The following is a 25,978-nucleotide window of genomic DNA, read 5'->3' on the forward strand; positions in this document are numbered from 1 at the left end:
TACAACAAGTCCCACACACAGCTAGAAGCCCAATATTTTTTCAGTGGTAGATGCAGAAAAAAATATATTCAGTTTGCAACCTGATGGAGGTCTGTATAGATGGACTAATACAACAAGTCCCACACACAGCTAGAAGCCCAATATTTTTTCAGAGGTAGATGCAGAAAAAAATATATTCAGTTTGCAACCTGATGGAGGTCTGTATAGATGGATTAATAGAACAAGTCCCACACACAGCTAGAAGCCCAATATTTTTTCAGAGGTAGATGCAGAAAAAAATATATTCAGTTTGTAACCTGATGGAGGTTTGTATAGATGGATTAATAGAACAAGTCCCACACACAGCTAGAAGCCCAATATTTTTTCAGAGGTAGATGCAGAAAAAAATGTATTCAGTTTGCAACCTGATGGAGGTCAGTATAGATGGACTAATACAACAAGTCCCACACACAGCTAGAAGCCCAATATTTTTTCAGAGGTAGATGCAGAAAAAAATGTATTCAGTTTGCAACCTGATGGAGGTCAGTATAGATGGACTAATAGAACAAGTCCCACACACAGCTAGAAGCCCAAATATTTTTTCAGAGGTACTGTAGATGCAGATAAAAATTATTTTTAATTTGCAACCTGATGGAGGTCAGTATAGATGGACTAATAGAGAAAGTCCCACACACTGCTAGAAGGCCAAATATTTTTTCAGAGCTAGATGCAGATAAAAATTATATTCAATTTGCAAGCTGATGGAGGTCAGTATAGATGGACTAATAGAACAAGTCCCACATACAGCTAGAAGCCCAAATATTTTTTCAGAGGTACTGTAGATGCAGATAAAAATTATTTTTAATGTGCAACCTGATGGAGGTCAGTATAGATGGACTAATAGAGAAAGTCCCACACACTGCTAGAAGGCCAAATATTTTTTCAGAGCTAGATGCAGAAAAAAATTATATTTAGTTTGCAACCTGATGGAGGTCAGTATAGATGGACTAATAGAGAAAGTCCCACACACTGCTAGAAGGCCACATATTTTTTCAGAGGTAGATGCAGAAAAAATATATTCAGTTTGCAACCTGATGGAGGTCTGTATAGATGGATTAATAGAACAAGTCCCACACACAGCTAGAAGCCCAATATTTTTTCAGAGGTAGATGCAGAAAAAAATATATTCAGTTTGCAACCTGATGGAGGTCAGTATAGATGGACTAATACAACAAGTCCCACACACAGCTAGAAGCCCAATATTTTTTCAGAGGTAGATGCAGAAAAAAATATATTCAGTTTGCAACCTGATGGAGGTCTGTATAGATGGACTAATACAACAAGTCCCACACACAGCTAGAAGCCCAATATTTTTTCAGAGGTAGATGCAGAAAAAAATATATTCAGTTTGCAACCTGATGGAGGTCTGTATAGATGGATTAATAGAACAAGTCCCACACACAGCTAGAAGCCCAATATTTTTTCAGAGGTAGATGCAGAAAAAAATATATTCAGTTTGCAACCTGATGGAGGTTTGTATAGATGGATTAATAGAACAAGTCCCACACACAGCTAGAAGCCCAATATTTTTTCAGAGGTAGATGCAGAAAAAAATGTATTCAGTTTGCAACCTGATGGAGGTCAGTATAGATGGACTAATACAACAAGTCCCACACACAGCTAGAAGCCCAATATTTTTTCAGAGGTAGATGCAGAAAAAAATATATTCAGTTTGCAACCTGATGGAGGTCTGTATAGATGGATTAATAGAACAAGTCCCACACACAGCTAGAAGCCCAATATTTTTTCAGAGTTAGATGCAGAAAAAAATATATTCAGTTTGCAACCTGATGGAGGTCAGTATAGATGGACTAATACAACAAGTCCCACACACAGCTAGAAGCCCAATATTTTTTCAGAGCTAGATGCAGAAAAAAATTATATTCAGTTTGCAACCTGATGGAGGTCAGTATAGATGAACTAATAGAATGATGCTATGCCCAAAAGATTTTACTTCACTAGGTGCAGTAAAAAAATTTGTATTCTATACACAGGTGGTATATCTTGCAACACAGATAGGCTACTCCACTGACTAACACACTCTGCAATAGGCCAAAAAGGATTAGCTTTGCTAGATTCAGCCAAATGCTGTGAAAAAAACTTGCACAGCACTGGCACAGACCTGCCTGGCAAAAACTGATAGGAACTGATGTAACCTAGTCCTGAAAAGGACTCCAATTACAATTTGTCTTTACTCCCACAATCTATCTATTTAAGAGCACAGACCTGCCTGATAAAAGTCGTAGGAAATGCTGTAACCTAGTCCTTAAAAGGATTGCAATCACAACTATTCCCTACTCCCAAGCTATCTGTAGATTTGTGCGAAAATTGGCTTGAAATTAACAAGGTATAGCGCACACAGCAACAGCGGTGCCGTCTAACACGCAGCTGCAGCAGTGAGAAAATGGTGGCGACGGGGAAAATGGCTTGGTCTTATAGGGCAAGGACATGTGACATACACTGCCAATGACACATGCCCTTGCTTGTGTGAAAAAAAGCACTTCGCTCCGTGTGTGCGCTGCTGATAGGCTGACAGATTGCACCTCCCCACTGTAAATGCGGGAAAGAGAAAAAAAAATGGAGATCTTCATTGATCCTGCAGAGATCCATCCCCTGCCCCTCCCCCCACCCCGCTGTACACTCAAACTGCGTATTAACATTAATTTTCATCATTACTGAGAAAAAATCCAGTTATGATTTTGGTGCACGAACAGTTATCGAACATAACCTCGAACAGCCGAATTTTTCTCAAATTGTTCGTGTTCGCCGAACGGCTCGAACACCGCCCAAAACAGCTCGAATTTGAGATTGGCGAACAGTTCGAGTAGAACAACGCTCATCTCTACTCTTTAACATGGCTGTGTGTCATTTTAACCAGTATAATGAGCTGATCTTTGGATTAGAGATCATTTGTCTTCAAAAGCAATAGGACATCTAGGGATGCTAAGAATAAATAGAAGTTAGGAATATAGCAAGTGTGCAGTATATTGGAATAAATAACATTTTCCCCGAAATTCAAGCCATTCCATATTAAATGTGCATGTTTGTACAAAAAAAAGGAAAGAAATAAAATGATGAAAATAGAAGTCGATTACGTATTTACTAAGGAATCTGTAGTAGACATGACAAATTATAAGTAAAAACCAGGGCAGGACAAAGCGAGTGTGTTACATATGGAATGTGCGCTATTTACTCTGCTGATAACCAGTAGATACAATTGTGATTCATTGTTAATGAGTGATAGGCTCGGAAAGTTGCTTTGAGCACGTAAATGGTTCATGAATCACACTGTCTATGGGTCCTAAGCACAGAACAGGCCATCCTGGTGTCCCAGTGCAAGTCAATAGAGGCGGACACTGAAGACTGACAGATTAGTTCCACTTATCAGCAAGGATCAGCTCAGCCTTCACTGGAGGTCAGTAATGTGCCATTCTCCAGAGGTAAGCAGCTGTCTGAAGAGTTGGGATTTTCTGCAATGTAAGTCGTGCCATCCTTCATTCTTGGCTTACAGAATTCCAAAATCATCACACCATATTAGAGAAAAACATCTCTTATAGTGATGATCGAGTATGTTCAGTTAACCCTTTCGGCGAGTATACTCATGTGAGTACCGCGTATCTTCAGCGTGCTCGGGTGTTATGTTTGAGTCACTCCGTGCTCATGATTTGCGACTGTTTGACAGCTTTAGTACATGTGAGGAATGCATGTTTCTTAAGCATTCCCCACATGTATTAAAGCTGTCAAACAGTCGCAAACCATGCACATGGGAGTGATTCAAACATATCACCGAGTACGCTGAAGATACTCGGTACTCACACGAGTATACTCGCCGAAAGGATTAACTGAACATACTCGCTCATCACTAATCTCTTATCAAGGTCCTACTACCATTTTACTGTTTTTTTCAACAAGCCTTTTTGTTCTATTCCATTTATTGTACACACGTTATTTGTAGCTTTTTTTAGTGAAAGATATTTTCCATTCTGTTGAAGTAAATGCTTACAATTATCAGTTTAATATTGGAGAAAGGCATTGATCACATATGTGTCATTCGTTTTGTTGTACTGGAACCATGATGGCTTTGCTGGATCCATTTGTAAATAGATAGCAAATCCTGAAAGACACATTGACCAAATTGGGGTTCACCAAGTTTTTTGGAGGGTTTCTATTTTTTTTTTTATTGCCAAGAATATCAGTACAGATGGTTCCTGTAAAAAATACCAGAAATTACTGGGACACTATCATGAGCTCTACGAGATGAATTTCTATTAATAACTAACTGTACCCAGCCACTTGTTGCTGTGGCTCAGTCTGGTTAAATGGAAAAGAAAGAAAAGAGAAAGCGCACGTTTCTAAAATATTTAATTTCACAATGCTTGCGTGTATACAATATTTGTTGTTGTTCCATTGTCTGTGTATATATAGAGATTGTCTGGTTTGCCGACTCTAGAACACTCAACATATAATTGTCAATGCGAGAAGCAATCCGTGTCTAGATTTAAACCGCACAATTCTAAAGATTGGCGCTGAGCTTTGTGGTGGTGACTGCAAATTTCAAAATCTTAAATCTCCGAAAGGTCTTCACCGATTCCTTTGAAATTTTGACACAGTCAGGTGTCACAATGGAGCCGGTCATATCAGGTATTAGTTATGCAATTCCCTAGTACAGAGGGAATGTGACAGGAGGGGGCGCAGAGATGAAGGCAGGCGGCAGCAGAGGAGGAAGGGGTGATCTGCTTGACATGTTCCAGATCACAGCGTCGCTCCCGCCGGTGGCGCAGTGGGATTTGCACTCACTCACTATCCGCCCACTGATGCGAGGCTTGGGCACAGACCAGCGCCCAGAGCAGAGGCCGTGGCCTGCACCTCTCCGTGTAGTCTCCCTCTCTCCTTCCCTCCCTCCCCCACTTGTTGTTGCGCAGTCATAAATAAGACTCATCTGCCGAAGAAGCCGCAGCAGCAGCGGTGCCGGAGAGCAGAACGTCTTTCGGCCTCGAACAGAGGGTCTCGTCATTCCCCTTCCTCCCAACCCCCACGGGGAACACGAAAGGAGCAGAGCACAGACAGTGGCTGGGGCGAATGAAGGAGAGGGAGAAGGGTTTATGAATGAGATTTTCACTAAGAGGGGGAGAATGCCGGGCGGCCAGGGAGAGTCAACCTGGGACTGAGCTCATAACACCCCCCTCTCGCTGTTGCTTTTACGTGCAACAGCTGGTATATAAAAACACAGTAGATGTACACTGTTTCTATTAATTATGTTTGTTAATTTATTATTATATGAAATGTTCTTTGATTATGCAATAGAAATTATTTCATTTATTGCATGAGTGATATATGAGCTTTGTTTAGCAATCAAGGGTTGGTAACATGACATCTTACTTAGGATCACAATGACACATTTCTATTATCTCCCCTTTTTTACAATATGTATTGAATAATAAAAACTTTGTATTATTTGTATTAATCCACCTGAGTTTCACTTCTACTTTTTTTTTTTTAATTTGCTGTACTGGGGCAAAACTCAAACAAACTGTGTGAACAGAGCCCTATTTCTGGTACACGTCACTTATAGTCTACCATATAAAAAAATGGACAGTGTGCATTATTTTATTTTTTTTAACTCTACTCTGGAGGTGGAATAGCGCAGTATGCTATTACATTAACCAATTTTCCTACCATTGTATACTGACAAGATAGATTCCAAAAGAGCACTAGTTTTGCCTTCATCTGACTATGGATATAGTAGTGTGTATATCACAGACTCTGTAAAAAATGTTATTTTGAAGTTGGACATGTTTTGACTGTAAGAAAACATCTACAAACAGACATTTTGTAATTAAAGGGAATCTTTCAGTAGGATCAACCTTCCTAAGCTGTCTATAAGGGCATGTACAGTACAGAACGGAAGTTTGGACACACCTTCTCATTTAAAGATTTTTCTGTATTTTCATGACATTGAAAATTGTACATTCACACTGAAGGCATCAAAACTATGAATTAACACATGTGGAATTATATACTTAACAAAAAAGTGTGAAACAACTGAAAATATGTCTTATATTCTAGGTTCTTCAAAGTAGCCAACTTTTGCTTTGATGACTGTTTTGCACACTCTTGGCATTCTCTTGATGAGCTTCAAGATGTAGTCACTGGAAATGGTCTTCCAACAATCTTGAAGGAGTTCCCAGAGATGCTTAGCACTTGTTGACCCTTTTGCCTTCACTCTGTGGTCCAGCTCACCCCAAACCATCTCGATTGGGTTCAAGTCTGGTGACTGTGGAGGCCAGGTCATCTGGCGTAGCACCCCATCACTCTCCTTCTTGGTCAAATAGCCCTTACACAGCCTGGAGGTGTGTTTGGGGTCATTGTCCTGTTGAAAAATAAATGATGGTCCAACTAAACGCAAACCGGATGGAATAGCATGCCGCTGCAAGATGTTGTGGTAGCCATGCTGTTTCAGTATGCCTTTAATTTTGAATAAATCCCCAACAGTGTCACCAGCAAAGCACCCCCACAGAATCACATCTCCTCCTCCATGCTTCATGGTGGGAACCAGGCATGTAGAGTCCATCCGTTCACCTTTTCTGCGTCGCACAAAGACACGGTGGTTGGAACCAAAGATCTCAAATTTGGACTCATCAGACCAAAGCACAGATTTCCACTGGTCTAATGTCCATTCCTTGTGTTCTTTAGCCCAAACAAATCTCTTCTGCTTGTTGCCTGTCCTTAGCAGTGGTTTCCTAGCAGCTATTTTACCATGAAGGCCTGCTGCACAAAGTCTCCTCTTAACAGTTGTTGTAGAGCTGTATCTGCTGCTAGAACTCTGCGTGGCATTGACCTGGTCTCTAATCTGAGCTTCTGTTAACCTGTGATTTCTGAGGCTGGTGACTCGGATAAACTTATCCTCAGAAGCAGAGGTGACTCTTGGTCTTCCTTTCCTGGGGCGGTCCTCATGTGAGCCAGTTTCTTTGTAGCACTTGATGGTTTTTGCAACTGCACTTGGGGACACATTCAAAGTTTGCCCAATTTTTCGGACTGACTGACCTTCATTTCTTAAAGTAATGATGGCCACTCATTTTTCTTTACTTAGCTGCTTTTTTATTGCCTTAATACAAATTCTAACAGTCTATTCAGTAGGACTATCAACTGTGTAGGGCAGCACGGTGGTTCAAATCCAACCAAGGACAACATCTGCAAGGAGTTTGCATGTTCTCCCCGTGTTTGCATGGGTTTCCTCCGGGTTCTTCAGTTTCCTCCCACACTCCAAAGACATACTGATAGGGAGTCTAGATTGTGAGCCCCGATGGGGACAGCGATGATAATGTATGTAAAGCACTGCGGAATATGTTAGCGCTATATAAAAAATAAAGATTATTATTATTATTAGCTTATTATTATGTGTATCCACCTGACTTTTGCACAACACAACTGATGGTCCCAACCCCATTTATAAGGCAATAAATACTACTTATTAAACCTGACAGGGCACACCTGTGAAGTGAAAACCATTTCCGGTGACTACCTCTTGAAGCTCATCAAGAGAATGCCAAGAGTGTGCAAAGCAGTCATCAAAGCAAAAGGTGGCTACTTTGAAGAACCTAGAATATAAGACATATTTTCAGTTGTTTCACACTTTTTTGTTAAGTATATAATTCCACATGTGTTAATTCATAGTTTTGATGCCTTCAATGTGAATGTACAATTTTCATAGTCATGAAAATACAGAAAAATCTTTAAATGAGAAGGTGTGTCCAAACTTTTGGTCTGTACTGTAGGTCATTGAAAGTTGTATAAAGATAACTTGATATCTGTGATCCGGGGTCTTATTCCAGAGGAATCCACATTTTTTATTATGTAAATGAGCAGTTAAGATCTATGGGTGGGACACACATCTCCCTGAGAATCTGCCTCCAGAGATTATTTTAAATGACAGCGGGCATTATTAGTGTGAGACATGTAATGACTGACAGTCTGTTCCCTGAGCAACATGTCTCACACTGGTAGCGTTCAAAACAATTTTAATTTAAAATAAGCTCATTTCATTTAACATAATCTCTGGAAGCAGATTGTCAGGTAGATCTGTGTCCGGCTCATAGATCTTAAAATCCAATTTACAGTTACAACCAAAAGTGTTGGCACCTTTGAATTTTTCCAGAAAATGGAGCATTTATGCCAGAAATTTATTGCAATTACAAATGTTTTGTTATACACATGTTTATTTCCTTTGCGTGTATTGGAGCAACACAAAAAATAGAGGAAAAAAAGGAAAATTGGACATAATTTTGCACAAAATCACTAAAATGGGCCAAACAAAATTGTTGGCACAAAATTGTGGGTAAAAAACTTTGTTTCAAGCATGTGATGCTCATTCAAACTCACCTGTGGCAAGTAACAGGTGTGTGCAATATGAAAATCACAACTGAAATTAGATAAAAAGGGAAGAAGTTGACTCAATCTTTGCATTCTGTGTCTGTGTGTGCCACACTAAGCATGGAGAGCAAAAAACAGAGGAAAACTGTCTGAAGACTTGAGAACCAATATTGATGAAAAATATCAACAATCTCAAGGTTTCAAGTCCATCTTCAGAGATCTTGATGTTCCTTTGTCCATGGTGCGCAACATAATCAAGAAGTTTACAACCCATGGCACTGTAGCTAATCTCCCTGGACATGGATGGCAGAGAAAAGATTGATGAAAGGTTGCAATGCAGGATAGTCCGGATGGTGGATAAGCAGCGCAAACTATCCATCGACATTTGAATGAAATGAAATGCTACTGCTGGAAACCCAGGAGAACCCCACTGCTGACACAGAGACATAAAACGGCTAGATTGAAGTTTGCCAAAATATACGTGAATAAGCTAAAATCCTTCTGGGAATGCATCTAGTGGGCAGATGAGACCAAGATAGAGCTTTTTGGTAAAGCACAGCATTCTACTCTTTACCAAAATAGAATGAGGCCTACAAAGAAAATAACACAGTACCTACAGTCAAATATGGTGGAAGTTAAAAGATGTTTTGGGGTTGTTTTTCTGCCCCTGGCATTGGGTGTCTTGACTATGTGCAAAACATCATGAAATCTGAAGATTGCCAAAAGATTTTGGGTCACAATGTAGTGCCCAGTGTCAGAAAGCTGAGTTTGAGTCTTAGGTCATGGGTCTTCTAGCAGGACAATGACCCCAAACATACTTCAAGAAGCACCCAGAAATTGATGGAAACAAAGAGCTGGAGAGTTCTGAAGTGACCAGCAATGAGTCCGGATCTAAATCTTATTGAATACCTGTGGAGAGATCTAAGCATTGCTGTTGGGAGAAGGCAACCTTCAAATATAAGTGACCTGAAGGAGTTTGCAAAAGAAGAGCTGTAGCAAATTTCAATTGAGAGGTGTAAGAAGCTTGTTGATGGTTATAGTAACGATTGATTGTAGTTATTTATTCCAAAGGGTGAGCAAGCAAATATTAAGTTGAGGGTGCCAACAATTTTGTCCGGCCCATTTTTGGGGTTTTGTGTGAAATTATATTTAATTTGCCTTTTTTCCTCTGGTTTTTTTTTGTGTTATTCAAATGCACTCAAAGGAATTAAACATGTGTATAACAAAACGTATAATTGCAATAGTTTTCTGTGAGAAAAACTTCATTTTCTGGAACAATTTCAAGGGTGCTAACTCTTTTGGCCATGACTGTCCATATTAAGAAAAACATGTATTTCTTGGGAATAACACATCGGATCGCAGATATCAAGGAAATATTTTATTCAATTTTGTATGATCTCCAAGCCCATATAGACGGCTTAGGAGGTTGATCCTACTGACAGATTTCCTTTAACTGGAACACACTGGAATACTTTGTGTATTGCTTGCTTTATAGAAAATCCTTTCAATAAAATATATTTCAGATTTTGGGGTAGTTTAAGTATTAAATAAAAAATTCTAAAAAATAAAAATTATCATAACATAATTGTAATTTCTTAAGTATAATGGCTTTACAAACAAGGCCATCTATGCATACAAGAGAGGTACCATATATGTATTTTCAATTCCTTTCATTTGCAATGCAGATACAGGCTGCCCAAATATGTTATGCTTGCTAGTAAGATTTATGACAGCATATAGCCTGGCACGTTCTTCTGGAAAATTCTGCCTGAATTCTGTGATATTCTGCCATTGGTAGAGGTAAGTCTTTTGGAATTTGAATTTACCAACTTCAACTAATTTTCTTAAAAATGTGATTCTTGATAATGCAAAACTTCAAATTGACTATAACATCTAACATCTAGAACTGTATTGAATCCCTTTTAAGTTCTTTTAGGCAAATACAACCTTAGGTTGTGGTAACCATTATCCTATTTAACAAGGCACTGCAGTATCCGACTTTTTAGGCTGCTTAAAAAGTATAAAATAATCCAGTGCAGGGAGTGGAAACGGAAGAAGCCATGGCTTTTTCACATTTAGAGTACAAAAATGATCCATCTTCAGCAAGTATCAAGTGCCTTGATAAATGATAGTCTGCAAATAGAGTGTCTGGTTTGGCTTCTTATCCTAATTCATATGGCAAGGTTCATTACAGGGTCAATATTGACTTTTAGGATTGGTACATCCAATAGGTGGCACTAGATTTCCCATTCTCTTCTCTGAAGAGGCTATTTGCACATTGGTAGGTGAAAACGCGATTGCTTTTTCACAAGCCTTCTAAAAAATATCCCTTTATTTAGGGAGCAGGAACAGGTTAGCTTTTTTTTAATTTTAAGAAGTAAACGCTTCTCAACTTGTAGTGAAAACAAATTATAAATTTTTTGTGTTCTGCAAAAGATGTGCTATTTTGAAAATGACACACAAGCTTTGGTTTCAGTATTATTGTTTAGAACCGGAATTAGGACAGAAAGGTATTAACCCCTTTAAAGCCCAAGACGTACTAATACGTATTTGCGCCTTGGGCTTTAAGAGCCTGATACGTATTAGTAAGTCTTTGCGATCGCGCCCGCACACAGGCTGTGCGGGCGCGATCGCTGCCAGGTATCAGCTGATCGTCACAGCTGACACCCGATGCTATGTGCAGGGAGCAGTCCCGCACCGCTCCTAGCACATTAACCCCCGAAATGCTGCTATCAAAGTCGATCGCAGCATTGCAGAGGCAAGGGGAGGTGATTGCAATACTCACGTCCTCTCCCAGCCTCCAGCACTGTCTGCCGCGGCTTCCCGGATGTTGCCATGATGACCCGATGTCGTCATGACAACATCCAGGTCACCAGATAGCAGGAAGATATTTTGGTCATGCGCAGTGCATGACCAAAGTATCTTCTGCATCTGCAGCACTGACAGCCTGCATAGCATAGGGATGGTGAAAAAAAAAAGTGAAAGTCCCATAGTGGGACAAAGAATAAAAGTAAAAAAACTGTCAGAAAGTGAAAAAAAAAAAATAGTAAAAATATAAAAAAAAATTAGTCCACCAAAAATAAAAATACACTGCTCAAAAAAATAAAGGGAACACTCAAATAACACATCCTAGATCTGAATGAATGAAATATTCTCATTGAATACTTTGTTCTGTACAAAGTTGAATGTGTTGACAACAAAATCACACAAAAATCATCAATGGAAATCAAACTTATTAACCAATGGAGGACTGGATTTGGAGTCACCCCCAAAATTAAAGTGGAAAAACACACTACAGGCTGATCCAACTTTTATGTAATGTCCTTAAAACAAGTCAAAATGAGGCTCAGTATTGTGTGTGGCCTCCACGTGCCTGTATGACCTCCCTACAATGCCTGGGCATGCTCCTGATGAGGTTGTGGATGGTCTCCTGTGGGATCTCCTCCAGGATGGCACATCAATGCGAGCTGTGGCAAGAAGGTTTGCTGTGTCTGTCAGCATAGTGTCCAGAGGCTGGAGGCGCTACCAGGAGACAGGCCAGTACACCAGGAGACGTGGAGGGGGCTGTAGGAGGGCAACAAGACAGCAGCAGGACCGCTACCTCTGCCTTTGTGAAAGGAGAAACAGGAGGAGCACTGCCAGAACCCTGCAAAATGACCTCCAGCAGGCCACAAATGTGCATGTGTCTGCACAAACGGTTAGAAACCGACTCCATGAGGGTGGTATGAGGGCCCAACATCCACAGAAGGCGGTTGTGCTCACAGCCCAACACCGTGCAGGACGCTTGGCATATGCTACAGAACACCAGGATTGGCAAAGTCGCCACTGGCGCCCTGTGCTCTTCACAGATGAAAGCAGGTTCACACTGAGCACATGTGACAGACGTGACAGAGTCTGGAGACGACATGGAGAGTGATCTGCTGCCTGCAACATCCTTCAACGTGACCGGTTAGGCATTGGGTCAGTAATGGTGTGGGGTGGCATTTCTTTGAAGGGCCGCACAGCCCTCCATGTGCTCACCAGAGGTAGTCTGACTGCCATTAGGTACCGAGATGAGATCCTCAGACCCCTTGTGAGACCATATGCTGATGCGGTTTGCCCTGGGTTCCTCCTAATGCAGGACAATGCCAGACCTCATGTGGCTGGAGTGTGTCAGCAGTTCCTGCAAGATAAAGGCATTGAAGCTATGGACTGGCCCGCCCGTTCCTCAGACCTGAATCCAATTGAGCACATCTGGGACATCATGTCTCGCTCCATCCACCAACGTCACGTTGCACCACAGACTGTCCAGGAGTTGGCGGATGCTTTAGTCCAGGTCTGGGAGGAGATCCCACAGGAGACCAACCGCAACCTCATCAGGGGCATGCCCAGGCATTGTAGGGAGGTCATACAGGCACGTGGAGGCCACACACAATACTGAGCCTCATTTTGACTTGTTTTAAGGACATTACATCAAAGTTGGATCAGCCTGTAGTGTGTTTTTCCACTTTACTTTTGGGGGTGACTCCAAATCCAGGCCTCCATTGGTTAATAAATTTGATTTCCAGTGATGATTATTATGTGATTTTGTTGTCAGCACATTCAACTTTGTACAGAACAAAGTATTCAATGAGAACATTTCATTCATTCAGATCTAGGATGTGTTATTTCAGTGTTCCCTTTATTTTTTTGAGCAGTGTATAATGTACCCATCAATACAAAGCAATAACAATAAAACAAAACAATAAAAGTACACATATTTGGTATCGCCGCGTCCGGAACGACCTGACCTATAAAACTGTCCCACTAGTTAACCCCTTTAGTGAACACGGTAAAAAAACTAAATAAAAAACGAAGCAAAAAACAATGCTTTATCATCATACCGCCAAACAAAAAATGGAATAACACGTGATCAAATAGACAAATATAAATAAAAATGGTACCGCTGAAAACGTCATCTTGTCCCACAAAAAACAAGCCTCCATACAGCTCCATGAGCCAAAAAATAAAAAAGTTATAGATCTCAGAATAAAGTGATGCAAAAAAATAATTTTTTCTATGAAATAGTTTTTATTGTGTAAAAGCGCCAAAACATAGAAAAACTATATAAATGTGGTACCGCTGTAAACATACTGACCCGAAGAATACAGCTACCTTATCACTTTTACTACAAGCGGAACAGCATAAAAAAATGTAAAAAAATAATAATTCCTGAATTGTTGACTTTTGTTTATTCTGCCTCCCAAAAATCAGAATAGAAAGCGATCAAAAAATGTCACGTGCCTGAAAATGGCACAAATAAAAACGTCAACTCATCCCGCAAAAAACAAGCTGTCACATGACTCTGTCGGCCAAAATATGGAAAAATTATAGCTCTCAAAATATGGCAATGCAAAAACTAGATTTTACAAAAAAATGCGTCTTTTAGTGTGTGACAGCTGTCAATCATAAAAACCCGATATGATTCTGGTATCACTGTAATCGCACCGACCTGAAGAATAAAGTCGTCTAATCACTTATACCGCACGAGGAACAACGTAAAAAATAAACTCTAGGGTTAGGGTTAGGGGTATGCTAGGGTTAGGGTTGGGGTTAGGGTTGGGCTAGGGTTAGGGTTGAGCTAGGGTTGGACTAGGGTTATGGTTGGGCTAGGGTTAGGATTGGGGCTAGGGTTGGGCTAGGGTTAGGGTTGGGCTGGGGTTAGGATTGGGCTAGGGTTAGGGTTGGGCTAGGGTTGGGCTAGGGTTAGGGTTGGGGTTAGGGTTCGGCTAGGGTTAGGGTTGGGCTAGGGTTGGGGTTGGGCTAGGGTTAGGGTTGGGGTTAGGGTTGGGCTAGGGTTAGGGTTGGGGTAGGGTCGATATGGTGACTAGTGTTGAGCGCAAGTGCTTGCTACTTGAGTTTGCATCAGGTGCTTGGGTATGCACTGAGTATCGCGGGTGCTCAAGTGACATGCTCGAGTCTCCGCCCAATATGCTTCGCGGCCAAAAAAACCTCGCGGGGATTGCCTGCCATGCACGAGCGATCCCCGCATGTTTTTTTTTTGGGTGTCTAATAACCGTGAAACATGTGGGCGAGGACTCGAGCATGTCACTCGAGCACCTGCGATACATGGTGCATACCTGAGTACCCGATGCAAACTCAAGTAGCAAGCCCTTGCGCTCAAGACTAATGATAGCTTATTCAATATGATGACCTAATGATATCAAATTCTGCGTCGTACCTCTGGGTTCAAAATGTTCACTATACCCCTTGATAAAATCCTTGAGGGGTGTAGTTTCCAAAATGGAGTCAATTGTGGGGGTTTCCACTATTTAGGCACATCAGGGGCTCTCCAAACATGACATGGTGTCCACTCTCCATTCCAAACAATTTTGCGTTCAAAAAATCACACAGTGCTACTTCCCTTCTGAACTCTGCTGTGCACCCAAACACTGTATTTTCCCCACATATGGGGTATTGGCGTACTCAGAAGAAATTGCACAAACGTTTTTTGGGGTCCATTTTCTCCTCTTACCCTTGTGAAAATAAAAAAATTGGGGCTAAAACATCATTTTTGTGGAAAAAGTTAGCTTTTTTTATTTTCATGGCTCCATGTTATAAACTTCTGTAAAGCACTTGGGGGTTCAGGGTGCTCACCACACATCTAGATAAGTTCCCTGAGGGGTCTAGTTTCCAAAATGGTGTCACTTGTGTGGGGTTTCCACTGTTTAGGCACATCAGGGGCACATCCGCTAATTATTCAATCAAATTTTACATTCAAAAAGTCAAATGGTGCTCCTTCACTTCCAAACCCTGTCATATGCCCAAGCAATGGTTTTCCCCACACATATGGGGTATCTGCTTACTCAGGAGAAATTGCACAACAAACTGCATAGTGCAATTTCTCCTGTTACCCTTATGAAAATGCAAAATTGGGGGCTGAAAAACATTTTTGTGGGAAAAATGTGAAAATTGTATTTTTACAGCTCAATGTTATAAACTTCTGTGAAGCACCTGGGGGTTCAAGGTGCTCTCCACACATATAGGTAAGTTCCCTGGGGGGTCTAGTTTCAAAAATGGTGTCACTTGTGGGGGGTTTCCACTGTTTAGCCACATCAGGGGCTCTCCAAATGCATCATGGCGTCCGCTAATTATTCAAGCAAATTTTACATTCAAAAAGTCAAATGGCGCTCCTTCCCTTCCGAACCCTGCCGTGCGCCCAAACAGTGGTTTTCCCCCACATATGGGATATTTGCTTACTCAGGAGAAATTGCACAGCAAACTGCATAGTGCAATTTCTCCTGTTACCCTTATGAAAATGCAAAATTGGGGGCTGAAAAACATTTTTGTGGGAAAAATGTGAAAATTTTATTTTTACGGCTCAATGTTATAAACTTCTGTGAAGCACCTAGGGGTTTAAGGTGCTCACCACACATCTAGATAAGTTCCCTGATGGATCTAGTTTCCAAAATGATGTCACTTGTGGGGGGTTTACACTGTTTAGGCACATCAGGGGCTCCTCAAACGCAACATGGCATCCACTAGTTGTTCAAGCAAATTTTACATTCAAAAAGTCAAATGGCGCTCCTTCCCTTCCAAACTCTGCCGTGCACCCAAACAGTGTTTTTTCCCCACATATGGGGTATCTGCATGCTCAGGGGAAATTGCACAACAAATTTTGGGGTCCATTTTTTCCTGTTACCCCTGAGAAAATAAAAAAAATTGGGTCTAAATTAACATTTGTATGAAAAAAGTTAAATGTTAAATGTTTTTTCTTCCACATTCCAAAAATTCCTGTGAAGCAGTTGAAGGGTTAATAAAGTTCTTGAATGTGGTTTTGAGCACCTTGAGGGTTGCAGTTTTTAGAATGGTGTCACTTTTTGGTATTTTCTGTCATAAAGATCCCTCAAAGTGACTTCAAATATGATGTGGTCCCTAAAAAAATGATTTTGTTGGAAAAATGAGAAATTGCTGGTCAACTTTTAACCCTTATAACTCCCTAATAAAAAAAATGTTGGTTCCAAAATTGTGCTGATGTAAAGTAGACATGTGCGAAATGTTATTTATTAACTATTTTGTGTGACATATCTCTCTGATTTAAGGGCATAAAAATTCAAATTTTGAAAATTGCATAATTTTTAACATTTTCACCAAATTTCCATTTTTTTCACAAATAAACGCAAGTGATATCGAAGGAATCTTACCACAATCATGAAGTACAATATGTTACGAAAAAACTGTCTCAGAATCAGAGGGATCCGTTGAAGCATTCCAGAGTAATTACTTCATAAAGTGACAGTGGTTAGAATTGTAAAAATTGGCCTGGTCATTGACGTGCAAACCACCTTGGGTTGTAAAGGGGTTAAACTGTTCTCATTGTTTGTAGTGTGTCAAGAATAAAATTACAATTGTGTTATTAAGGTGCTGCAGCAATATATCATGGATCAATCAATTCACAGTCCTACTGACTCTGCAGGTCCAGCACCTCCCTATTACTTGAATCTTTGAATTGTTATTCACAGAATGAGACTACCACTCACATTTTCAATGTGTTTCAGCACTTCAGTAGCACACCACAATAAGTTTAAGCCTTTATCTATCCCTATAATGACCGGTGCACTCTGACCTTCTATCCCTACACTGTAAAATTCTAAAATGGCCAGTGTTTTCCCTGCTCTTATCTTTTATAGTCCCTGCAATAGTATCCATGATGGGTTTCAGTAGCCTTTGTGATGTAACAGCTACAAAGCAATATGGTGCCATGAGCTTTAACAGTAGAAAAAGACATGGACCACACAACCAATATTTCATACTTTGATCTAATGCCACCAGGCAAAAATTTACAAACTGAGGTTCTTCGTTTACCATTATGATCAGACTGTATGAAGCCCACTATATAATATATAAATGGATTTGTGCTACACCAATACGGGTGCCACAAGGTAAAAACCGTAATTCTGTATGAAGCCCACTACCATGTCAAAGTGAACCTCTCAGTGGGTCCCTAGCCTAAAAGGTGCAGCGCCATGCGCAGACCACTGTATCAGCGACAGTGCACCAGCAGGGCCAGCGACCTAGCGCCCCACAGCATCCGTGCTGCGAGGCTGAGTCCCCATGATTCCAGGCCACACCGCCCCACACTCCCCACAAGCCCAAAACCACAGCATCAATGGCCGCCACACAGCACCAACAGCAAGAGACTGCAAGAGGGATTCCTCCTATTTTGTTATCAGTTAACAGTCTGAGATCTTGTGGAAGGTGAGTTTTTTACATCTATTCACCTAGTGTTGGTGCTGTGTGCATGGATGTGCGGTCCATGTCTTTTTCTGCAATTATAGAATATGGTGCCGTGAGCCTGTATCTCTGTCTTCCACAATTTTCAGCAGTGTGTGAAATGACGGCTAGCATTTTTTCCTTCTTAAGTTAAATTGCAAATTATTTGAATTTGCCAGGACCTGCGAATTTCAGGAAATTGTACTCTAAGCCAATTTGCCGTTGATCAATTGGCTCATCTCTAGTCAGTGAGGAATGCCTCACCATCTAAGAAGAACCACCACCTGCACATAGTACGGCACTTTGGCAGTAATATTACATCAGTGTTGATAGGGAAAACCAAAATATGGAAACATCCACCAATTCTTCAATGGAAATCAATGGATCTTGTTAACAAACCTGATTTGAAATCACAGACATTCCCCTTCTTTGTCTTTTCAAGTCAGTGCCTACTGTACCCATTGTGGAAGAAAATATAAAGAAATCTTATACAATATTAACAATAAATAAGTAAATATATATGTATAGGTATATACATATGTATGTGACTCACCCCCTGGGCCGTGGGGCACTCTAGACCGGGCTTCAGGGCAATGCTGGGAGTAGTAGTGGCGACCCGGTCCCGTGGCTCAGGGTTGTCAGACCAAGGTTGTGGCAGTCTCTGTATCAGTATAATGCAATGTCCGACTACGCCACCCGTGAATTGCGGTCAATAAGACCCGCCGCTGCTGAGCAGACCTCTGAGGCTGATGTTGTGAGGGCAGCAGAGTGTAGTATAACTCCCCACGGGAGGAGTATAGCCTCAGGGTACTGAGTGTGGATGATGGGAGTGATGGTGCACGAGCGCAGCAGGAACGACTCAGAGGCTTTGCAGTGCAGTTCAGGGTCTTTACTGATGATGATAAGGCAGACCCTCCCGGGAGTACTGGCTAGCATAAGAGGCCTGATCAGTCTGTGAGCAAACTGGAGTTCCCCTGGCCAGGTGGAGTTGTAGGCCTCCCCGTCTATCCGCACTCATCCTGGCTACCTTGCTGTAAGCGAGTGGAAGTAGCCCATGTCCCTGAGTGTACCGTGTGGTGCTCACCCGTATGGCTGGTGACTTGGGGCCTTCTGATAGCCCCCACTCCTCGATGGCGGTGCTGGTCCCTTGCTCGTGACTGAGCCTCCGGGCTTCTATGGCCAGAGGACCTGAAATCCCCTGCCGGCGGGTTTCTGCTGCTGGGTATATATAAGTCCCCACAGCCTCGGACTCCTGTGTCCAGTTCTTAGCGTCTTCTGCCAGGACGAACTCCGCTTAGCTCAAGTCCCTGGTCTTCAGCTCCTGCTCCTACAGAGCTCCTCGCTGTTACTTTCCCTGTGTCTGGAATAAACTCCAGGCTCTGACTCACTAACCCAGCCCCAGATCCAGTTTATATAGGGCAGGTTCCTCCCCTATCTGGTCTGGGACAGGAGGTGTTGCATGTTTAAGGGCTCCTGACCAGGAAACCTCCAACTTGCTCTCAGATGTAGTATATCTATTACTGTGGTAACCAGACCCCTGGGGTGCCACATTCCCCCCTAGTGAAATTTAGTACTCCGGGACAAAACACATTTTTTTAAGAAAACACAAATACAGGGTATAACAATAGCATAACATATGTACAAGGACATTTTGTCTTTAAGGTCACGGCACTTCCGTAACCGGGTGTCCATATTACCCAGGGTGAAGTTTTTAAGCAGAGTAGGGGACCTGTCCAAAGCAAACCCCAAACGTTGGCCCTGGGCGTGGGGGCAAGGTGAAGCGAACTACTTTGGACCACACGGGGCCACGCCAGACAGGTTTTTCTTCCGTGGCCGTCTTCGCAAGAAGCACCAAGTGTAACTATCTACAATGTAGTTCCGGTTATTCAGCGTCCATAACCTGTCAGTCCAAATAAACCTGAAGGGTAACTAGAGAAACATAATTAATAAACAGGCAGCAAACATAAACCATTTTCAACATTTGTAATTTACAAGTAAATTCACATTATAGTTTAAATTCTCCAGCGAGCGGGCATCTGTCCTCTAGTGCTCCTGGTGGACCTACGTAACCCACTATCTGATTCTGCACTACAGGGTGTAGGAGGTGTTGCAAGTAGGCCTGGCAGCTTTCTGCGTACTCTTTGGCTTGCTAGGGGCACGGCAGGCTCACTACTAGCAGAGGGTTGATTCTCCTGGGCTGCTGGTATGGATTCTTCTGCCTCCTGGGCCGGCTGCTCTTCCGACACTACCTGTTCTTCTGTAGGCCCTTGAGGGGCTGGCTGGAGAAAGGTGAGGATGGGTACCACTATAGCGTTGTTGATTTGTGTCCAGGACTGGGGTAAGTCTCCGAGTACTGTACTGATCATTTCTTCCCTTTCCTCTGCGGGTTGAGGGTTCTCTTGATCTTCGTCAGGGCTTTGCAGCTGCTCGGGACACTTTTTCAGGTGGTCTCTGGAGACAATGGCTGTGGTCTCTCCTCCATCCTTACTGATTACACAGACTTTTGGATTATCATGACTTGAAGGCAGTACTGTGTATGGGTCCTTCCCCCACTGGTCGTCCAACTTGTGGAGCCGCCTCTTTCTCTTCAAGACCTGCTCTCCAGGTACCAGGGGAACAGCGGGAGCATGCTGGTTATAAGTCTTCTCTTGCCTTTCTCTTGCTTGAGACAGACTTCGCTCGACGCTCTCCTGTACTCTCCGATACTGCTGCTGCCATTCTGTATCCCAGTCTGCCTCTGGCGAGGTGTCCTCAGGTGTCAGGACTCCCATATCCAGGTCAATAGGCAGCTTACCAGGTCTTGCTCTCATTAGGTATGCCGGGGTACAGTTGGTGGAACCTACGGGGATGTGATTATACAAGTCCACCAGATCAGGCCGTTTTTCAGGCCACAGACTGCGTTCTTCGAGGGGCAACGTTTTTAGCAAGTCTATCACCACCTGGTTCATTTTCTCACATAGTCCATTGGTCTGAGGGTGATAGGGCGTTGTTCTTATCTTCCTGCAGCCATACAGATTGCAGAACTCTTGAAAGACCTCCGCTTCGAAGGCTGGTCCTTGGTCCATCAGCACTTGCTCCGGATACCCGTGTGGACAGCAGAAGTGCAGCTGGAAGGCTCTAGCTGCTGTTTGAGCCATTAAGTCCTTGACAGGGACCACCACCAGGAACCGGGAGTAGTGATCTACGATGGTGAGGGCGTAGACGTACCCAGACTTGCTTGGAGCCAGTTTCACATGGTCCAGGGCTACCAGTTCCAGTGGCTGCCTGGTGATGATGGGCTGCAGGGGAGTCTTCTGGCTGGCACGGTCTCTTCTTCTTAGGCTGCACGGGCCACAGTCTCTGCACCACCTCTCGATGGCTCCTCTCATGCCTACCCAGTAGAACCGTCCACGCAACAAGAACTCCAGCTTCTTCCATCCGAAGTGTCCTGCTCCGTCGTGGTATACCTCCAGAACCATAGCCGCGTCTCGTCTTGGGACCACTACCTGCCAGGTCAGCTCATGTGTTCTAGAGTTGACCATTCTCTGGCACAGCTTCTCCTTGTAAAGAAACAGTTTACTTTTCTCCTTCCACAGTTGCTTAGTCTCCTCCGGAGCGTCTGGGTCAAGACGGGCATCAGCCTGTGTCAGCATTTCCATCACCAGGCGGACTGCGGGATCACTGTCTTGTGTCTCCGCCCAGCTGTAGTGGGGTAAGGGATTGAACGTAGCAGAGCGCCTGTCCCTTACACGGTGGGAATACAGGGTAATCCCATGACGGTGGAACGCAGGGAGTTCGAATTCTTCCAGTTCTTCTGGATCTTCCCCTACGTTCGGTAAGTTTGGCATACTGGACAGGGCATCCGCGTTGGCATTTGAGCGTCCCACCCGGTATTTGATGGTGAATTCATAGTTGGACAGGCGGGCCATCCATCTCTGCTCCAGGGCAGCATGTCTTGCAGTGTCCAGGTGTGTCAACGGGTTGTTATCCGTGTACACGATGAACTTGGAAGAGGCAAGGTAATGCTTGAAACGTTCGGTCACTGCCCACACCACTGCCAGGAACTCTAGCTTGAATGAGCTATAATTCTCAGGGTTTCTCTCTGTGGGCCGTAGTTTTCGGCTGGCGTAAGCGATTACCCGTTCTTTCCCCTGCTGGATCTGGGACAGTACGGCTCCTAGCCCGATGTTGCTCGCGTCCGTGTAGAGGATAAAGGGCTGGCCGTAGTCAGGGTATGCCAGGATTTCATCCTCCGTGAGGGCCATCTTCAGCTGGCGGAAGGACTCCTCTTCCAGCTTTTCCCACCTGAAGGGCGGCTTCTGGTTTTTGGCCTTCCTGGATTGACCTATCTGGAGGTCCTGCATAGGAGCTGCCATTTTGGTGAAAACGGGAATGAATCTTCGATAGTAGCCTACCAACCCGAGGAACTGCCGCACTTCCTTTATGCTGGAGGGTCTTGGTCAGTCTTTAATCACGGTGATCTTATCGGGGTCAGGAGCCACTCCGTCAGCACTCACCACGTGTCCCAGGTACTGCACCTTTGGTTTCAGCAGGTGACACTTGGAGGGTTTCACCTTTAGGCCGTAGCTTGCCAGGGCATCAAACACTTCTGCCAGGTGTTTCAGATGGTCCTCGTAGGTTTTGGAATAAACGATGACATCGTCCAGGTATAACAGGACCGTCTCGAAATTCCGGTGTCCCAGACAGCATTCCATCAACCGCTGGAAGGTTCCTGGTGCGTTGCAGAGCCCGAACGGCATACAGTTGAATTCGCTGAGACCCATCGGGGTGGTGAATGCAGTCTTCTCCTTGTCTGCCTCTGCTACAGGAACCTGCCAGTACCCGCTAGTAAGATCCAAAGTGGAGAAGAAGTTAGCAGATTTTAATGCAGCTAAAGATTCTTCTATTCTAGGTAACGGGTACGCATCTTTGTGTGTGATACGGTTGACCTTTCTGTAGTCTACACACATTCTCATTGTGTTGTCCTTCTTTTTCACTAGAACTAGTGGAGCTGCCCAGGGGCTACAGTTGTCCCTGATTACCCCAGCCTCCTTCATGTCCCGCAACATCCCCTTTGCATGCTGATAGTGTGCAGGGGGTACAGGTCGGTATCTTTCCTTTATGGGTGGATGGTCTCCTGTGGGGATGTGATGTTCTACCCCCTTTACTTGCCCGAAGTCTAGCGGGTGTTTACTAAAGACTCTTTCGTACTCCTGAACCACCCGGTAGACTCCCTGTTTTTGGTGTGAGGGAGTAGAGTCAGTACCCAAATGCAGTTGCTGACACCAGTCCTCCATTTGTTTCTTAGAGCCGTTACCTTCCTCTGGTTGAGATGGAGGCAAGGGTTCCACGGCCCTTACAGAATTTTGGTTTATGGTGAACAATTTGGCTAGTGTGGCATACCGGGGCAGGAATACTTCTCTCTCCCCGATATTTATGATGCGGACAGGTACCCTCCCATGGTGTACATCGACCACCCCCCGTGCTGTCAAAATGGTGGGCCTACTGTCTGAGTAAACGGGTTCCACCATTGCTTGGTAGTCTCTACCTCTTAGACCAATAGCTGCCCGGCACCATATCATCATCTCACTTTTCGGGGGCATGGCAATAGGGAACGGGTCACACATTCTCACGCTACCAATCTCACCACCAGATAGTTCCACTTGTTGCCGTTTCATCAGTGCCTGGATCTCTTTTTGGAGAACATGCTGCTGGCTGGAACTGGCGTTCTTGGCAACCTGTTGTAAAATGAGAATTATCTCTGTAAGACAATTTTCAATCACGTTAGTTCCCAAGGTTATTTTAGGGTGACTCTCATGACGGTCAATGTCCACAATGATCAGTCCTTGTGCCGCCAGTTCGACTTTACCGATTTTAATGGTCACCTCTTTGAATCCCACCTGCGGCACGGGCTGACCATTGCTGGCGATGATACTCAGGTCATCATCTGGGTAGCGGGTTATGTCCGAGTCATTCCAGTACCACTTAAAGAGCACATAAGGGATGGTAGTTACCTGTGACCCGGTGTCTAGTAGGGCACTCATTGGAATGCCATCCAGTACCACAGGCAAGACTGGACGTCCCCCTACATATTTATCACGCCAGTTCGAGGGGCCTGATGATCTTATGCCTGGGGGTTGGCCTTCTGCCCCAGGTTGTGCCCGTTTAAATGACAGTACCTTGCCATATGTCCGGGTTGATTGCAGCGGCGGCAGATGGGTTGTCCGTCCTCGCTGTATCTGTCGCTGGGTCTTCCTCTGGACGTTGGGATCCTCCTCTGTCATCCTCCAGTCCGGACGCCAGCTGGATCTTTCCTGGAGGAGAGACCTGTAAAGACTGCACAGTTCTGGTTAGCGCGGCTACGCTTTTAGTCAGCTCTTGGACCTGATAGTGCATGTCTGTAGCCGGGTTGTTGTCCAAAGTCTGTGCATCAGCTCCTACAGACTCTGTAGACAAGGGCGCCGCCTCCTGATGATAGGTAATAGCAGGGCGCCGGTGGGTTACAGCGCTACCTGATGCCGGTTCTCGGAGCACCCGGATGGCCCTGTCTTTGAACTTTGCAAAGTCTAAACCAGGGTTCTGCAAGGCCATTGCACGTAACTGGGTTCGGTGGGCGTTGGACAGCAGACCCTCAATGAATTGCTCAGTTAACAGTTCATCTGCATTCCGCACACTGTCATGGTCTGCCTGTTTAATGGCTCCCAGGGCCTCTTGCAAACTCAAAGCATAGTCTCTTATACTGTCTTGGGCCCACTGCTTGCACCCATAAAATCTCATTTTGATCTTGGCTGAGGTGCGGGTATCAAAAGTGTCTTTCAGACGGGCCGAGATCTCCTTTACGGTCTCCTTGTCCCGGACTGACCAGGACTTTACTTCACGCTGGGCTGCGCTGGTTAACTGGCCTATCAATATGCTCACTTTCTGTCCCTCCGTCAGGGGGTATACTTTAAATAGGCTGTACAGTCTCTCTTTAAAGTCGCTTAGGGTATGCGACTCCCCTGAGTATTGGGGCAGCCAGGCTGCTCCGGGGATGTATGGCATTGTGAACGGCATTACTGCGGCAGTGGCCGCACTGGTGGTAGAGGGTCCCTCCGTGTCCGTCATCTTCCTCCCCCCTAGTTAAGTGTGGTCTACCTTCCGTCGATCCTCTTCCGTAGGCTGCGGCTCCGCTGGTGCTGCTCTGAGCAAGGACCTTGCGTCGCGTCCTGGTGACGTCAGCGTCGCTCTCTCTCCTTCCAGGACCTTGCGTAGGGCGGGGCTTCAGGTCTCACGCGGTTTGGACGTCCACGCCCCTCTTCTTCCCGCGCGGCGTCCCGAAGATGGCGCCCGATGGCGGGAAAGCGGCTGAGAATGGCGGGAAACGGCTGAAGATGGCGGGAAACGGCTCCGGACGGCGGGAAAACTCTTTTTCAGGTAAGCATGAAGTCCTCTTCAGGCACACAATACCCGTTTGTGGCGGGTTGGTCACAATCCTGCCGACTATGCCAAAACGCTCACTCGCCCCCTGGGCCGTGGGGCACTCGAGACCGGGCTTCAGGGCAATGCTGGGAGTAGTAGTCGCGACCCGGTCTCGTGGCTCAGAGTGGTCAGACCAAGGTTGTGACAGTCTCTGTATCAGTATAATGCAATGTCCGACTACGCCACCCGTGGATTGCGGTCAATAAGAACCGCCGCTGCTGAGCAGACCTCTGAGGCTAATGTTGTGAGGGCAGCAGAGTGTAGTATAACTCCCCACGGGAGGAGTATAGCCTCAGGGTAGTGAGTGTGGATGATGGGAGTGATGGTGCACGAGCGCAGCAGGAATGACTCAGAGGCTTTGCAGTGCAGTTCAGGGTCTTTACTGATGATGATAAGGCAGACCCTCCCGGGAGTACTGGCTAGCATAAGAGGCCTGGTCAGTCTGTGAGCAAACTGGAGTTCCCCTGGCCAGGTGGAGTTGTAGGCCTCCCCGTCTATCTGCACTCTTCCTGGCTACCTTGCTGTAAGCGAGTGGAAGTAGCCCACGTCCCTGAGTGTACCGTGTGGTGCTCACCCGTATGGCTGGTGACTTGGGGCCTTCTGATAGCCCCCACTCCTCGATGGCGGTGCTGGTCCCTTGCTCGTGACTGAGCCTCCGGGCTTCTATGGCCAGAGGACCAGAAATCCCCTACCGGCGGGTTTCTGCTGCTGGGTATATATAAGTCCCCACAGCCTCGGACTCCTGTGTCCGGTTCTTAGCGTCTTCTGCCAGGACGAACTACGCTTAGCTCAAGTCCCTGGTCTTCAGCTCCTGCTTCTACAGAGCTCCTCGCTGTTACTTTCCCTGTGTCTGGAATAAACTCCAGGCTCTGACTCACTAACCCCGCCCCACATCCAGTTT

At 44.5% G+C, this 25,978-nt stretch overlaps 1 long non-coding RNA gene across 2 annotated transcripts in view; it reads left to right on the forward strand.

Moving 5' to 3' along the window:
- The first annotated feature begins 3,325 nt into the window (after positions 1 to 3,325).
- Positions 3,326 to 25,978, forward strand: part of LOC141258358 (uncharacterized) — a 39,452-nt gene continuing 16,799 nt past the window's right edge. The window contains exons 1-2 of one of the 2 annotated variants that reach the window (XR_012318301.1): positions 3,326 to 3,479; positions 10,095 to 10,209. This is a non-coding gene — a long non-coding RNA (uncharacterized lncRNA). The remainder of the gene's footprint in view (positions 3,480 to 10,094; positions 10,210 to 25,978) is intronic. The other variant, XR_012318302.1, reaches the window with a different exon arrangement.

The sequence above is a fragment of the Phyllobates terribilis genome, unplaced genomic scaffold, assembly GCF_046119375.1.
Source record: "Phyllobates terribilis strain yellow unplaced genomic scaffold, ASM4611937v1 Scaffold_3__8_contigs__length_932513732, whole genome shotgun sequence".
NCBI classification, from domain to species: Eukaryota; Metazoa; Chordata; class Amphibia; order Anura; family Dendrobatidae; genus Phyllobates; species Phyllobates terribilis.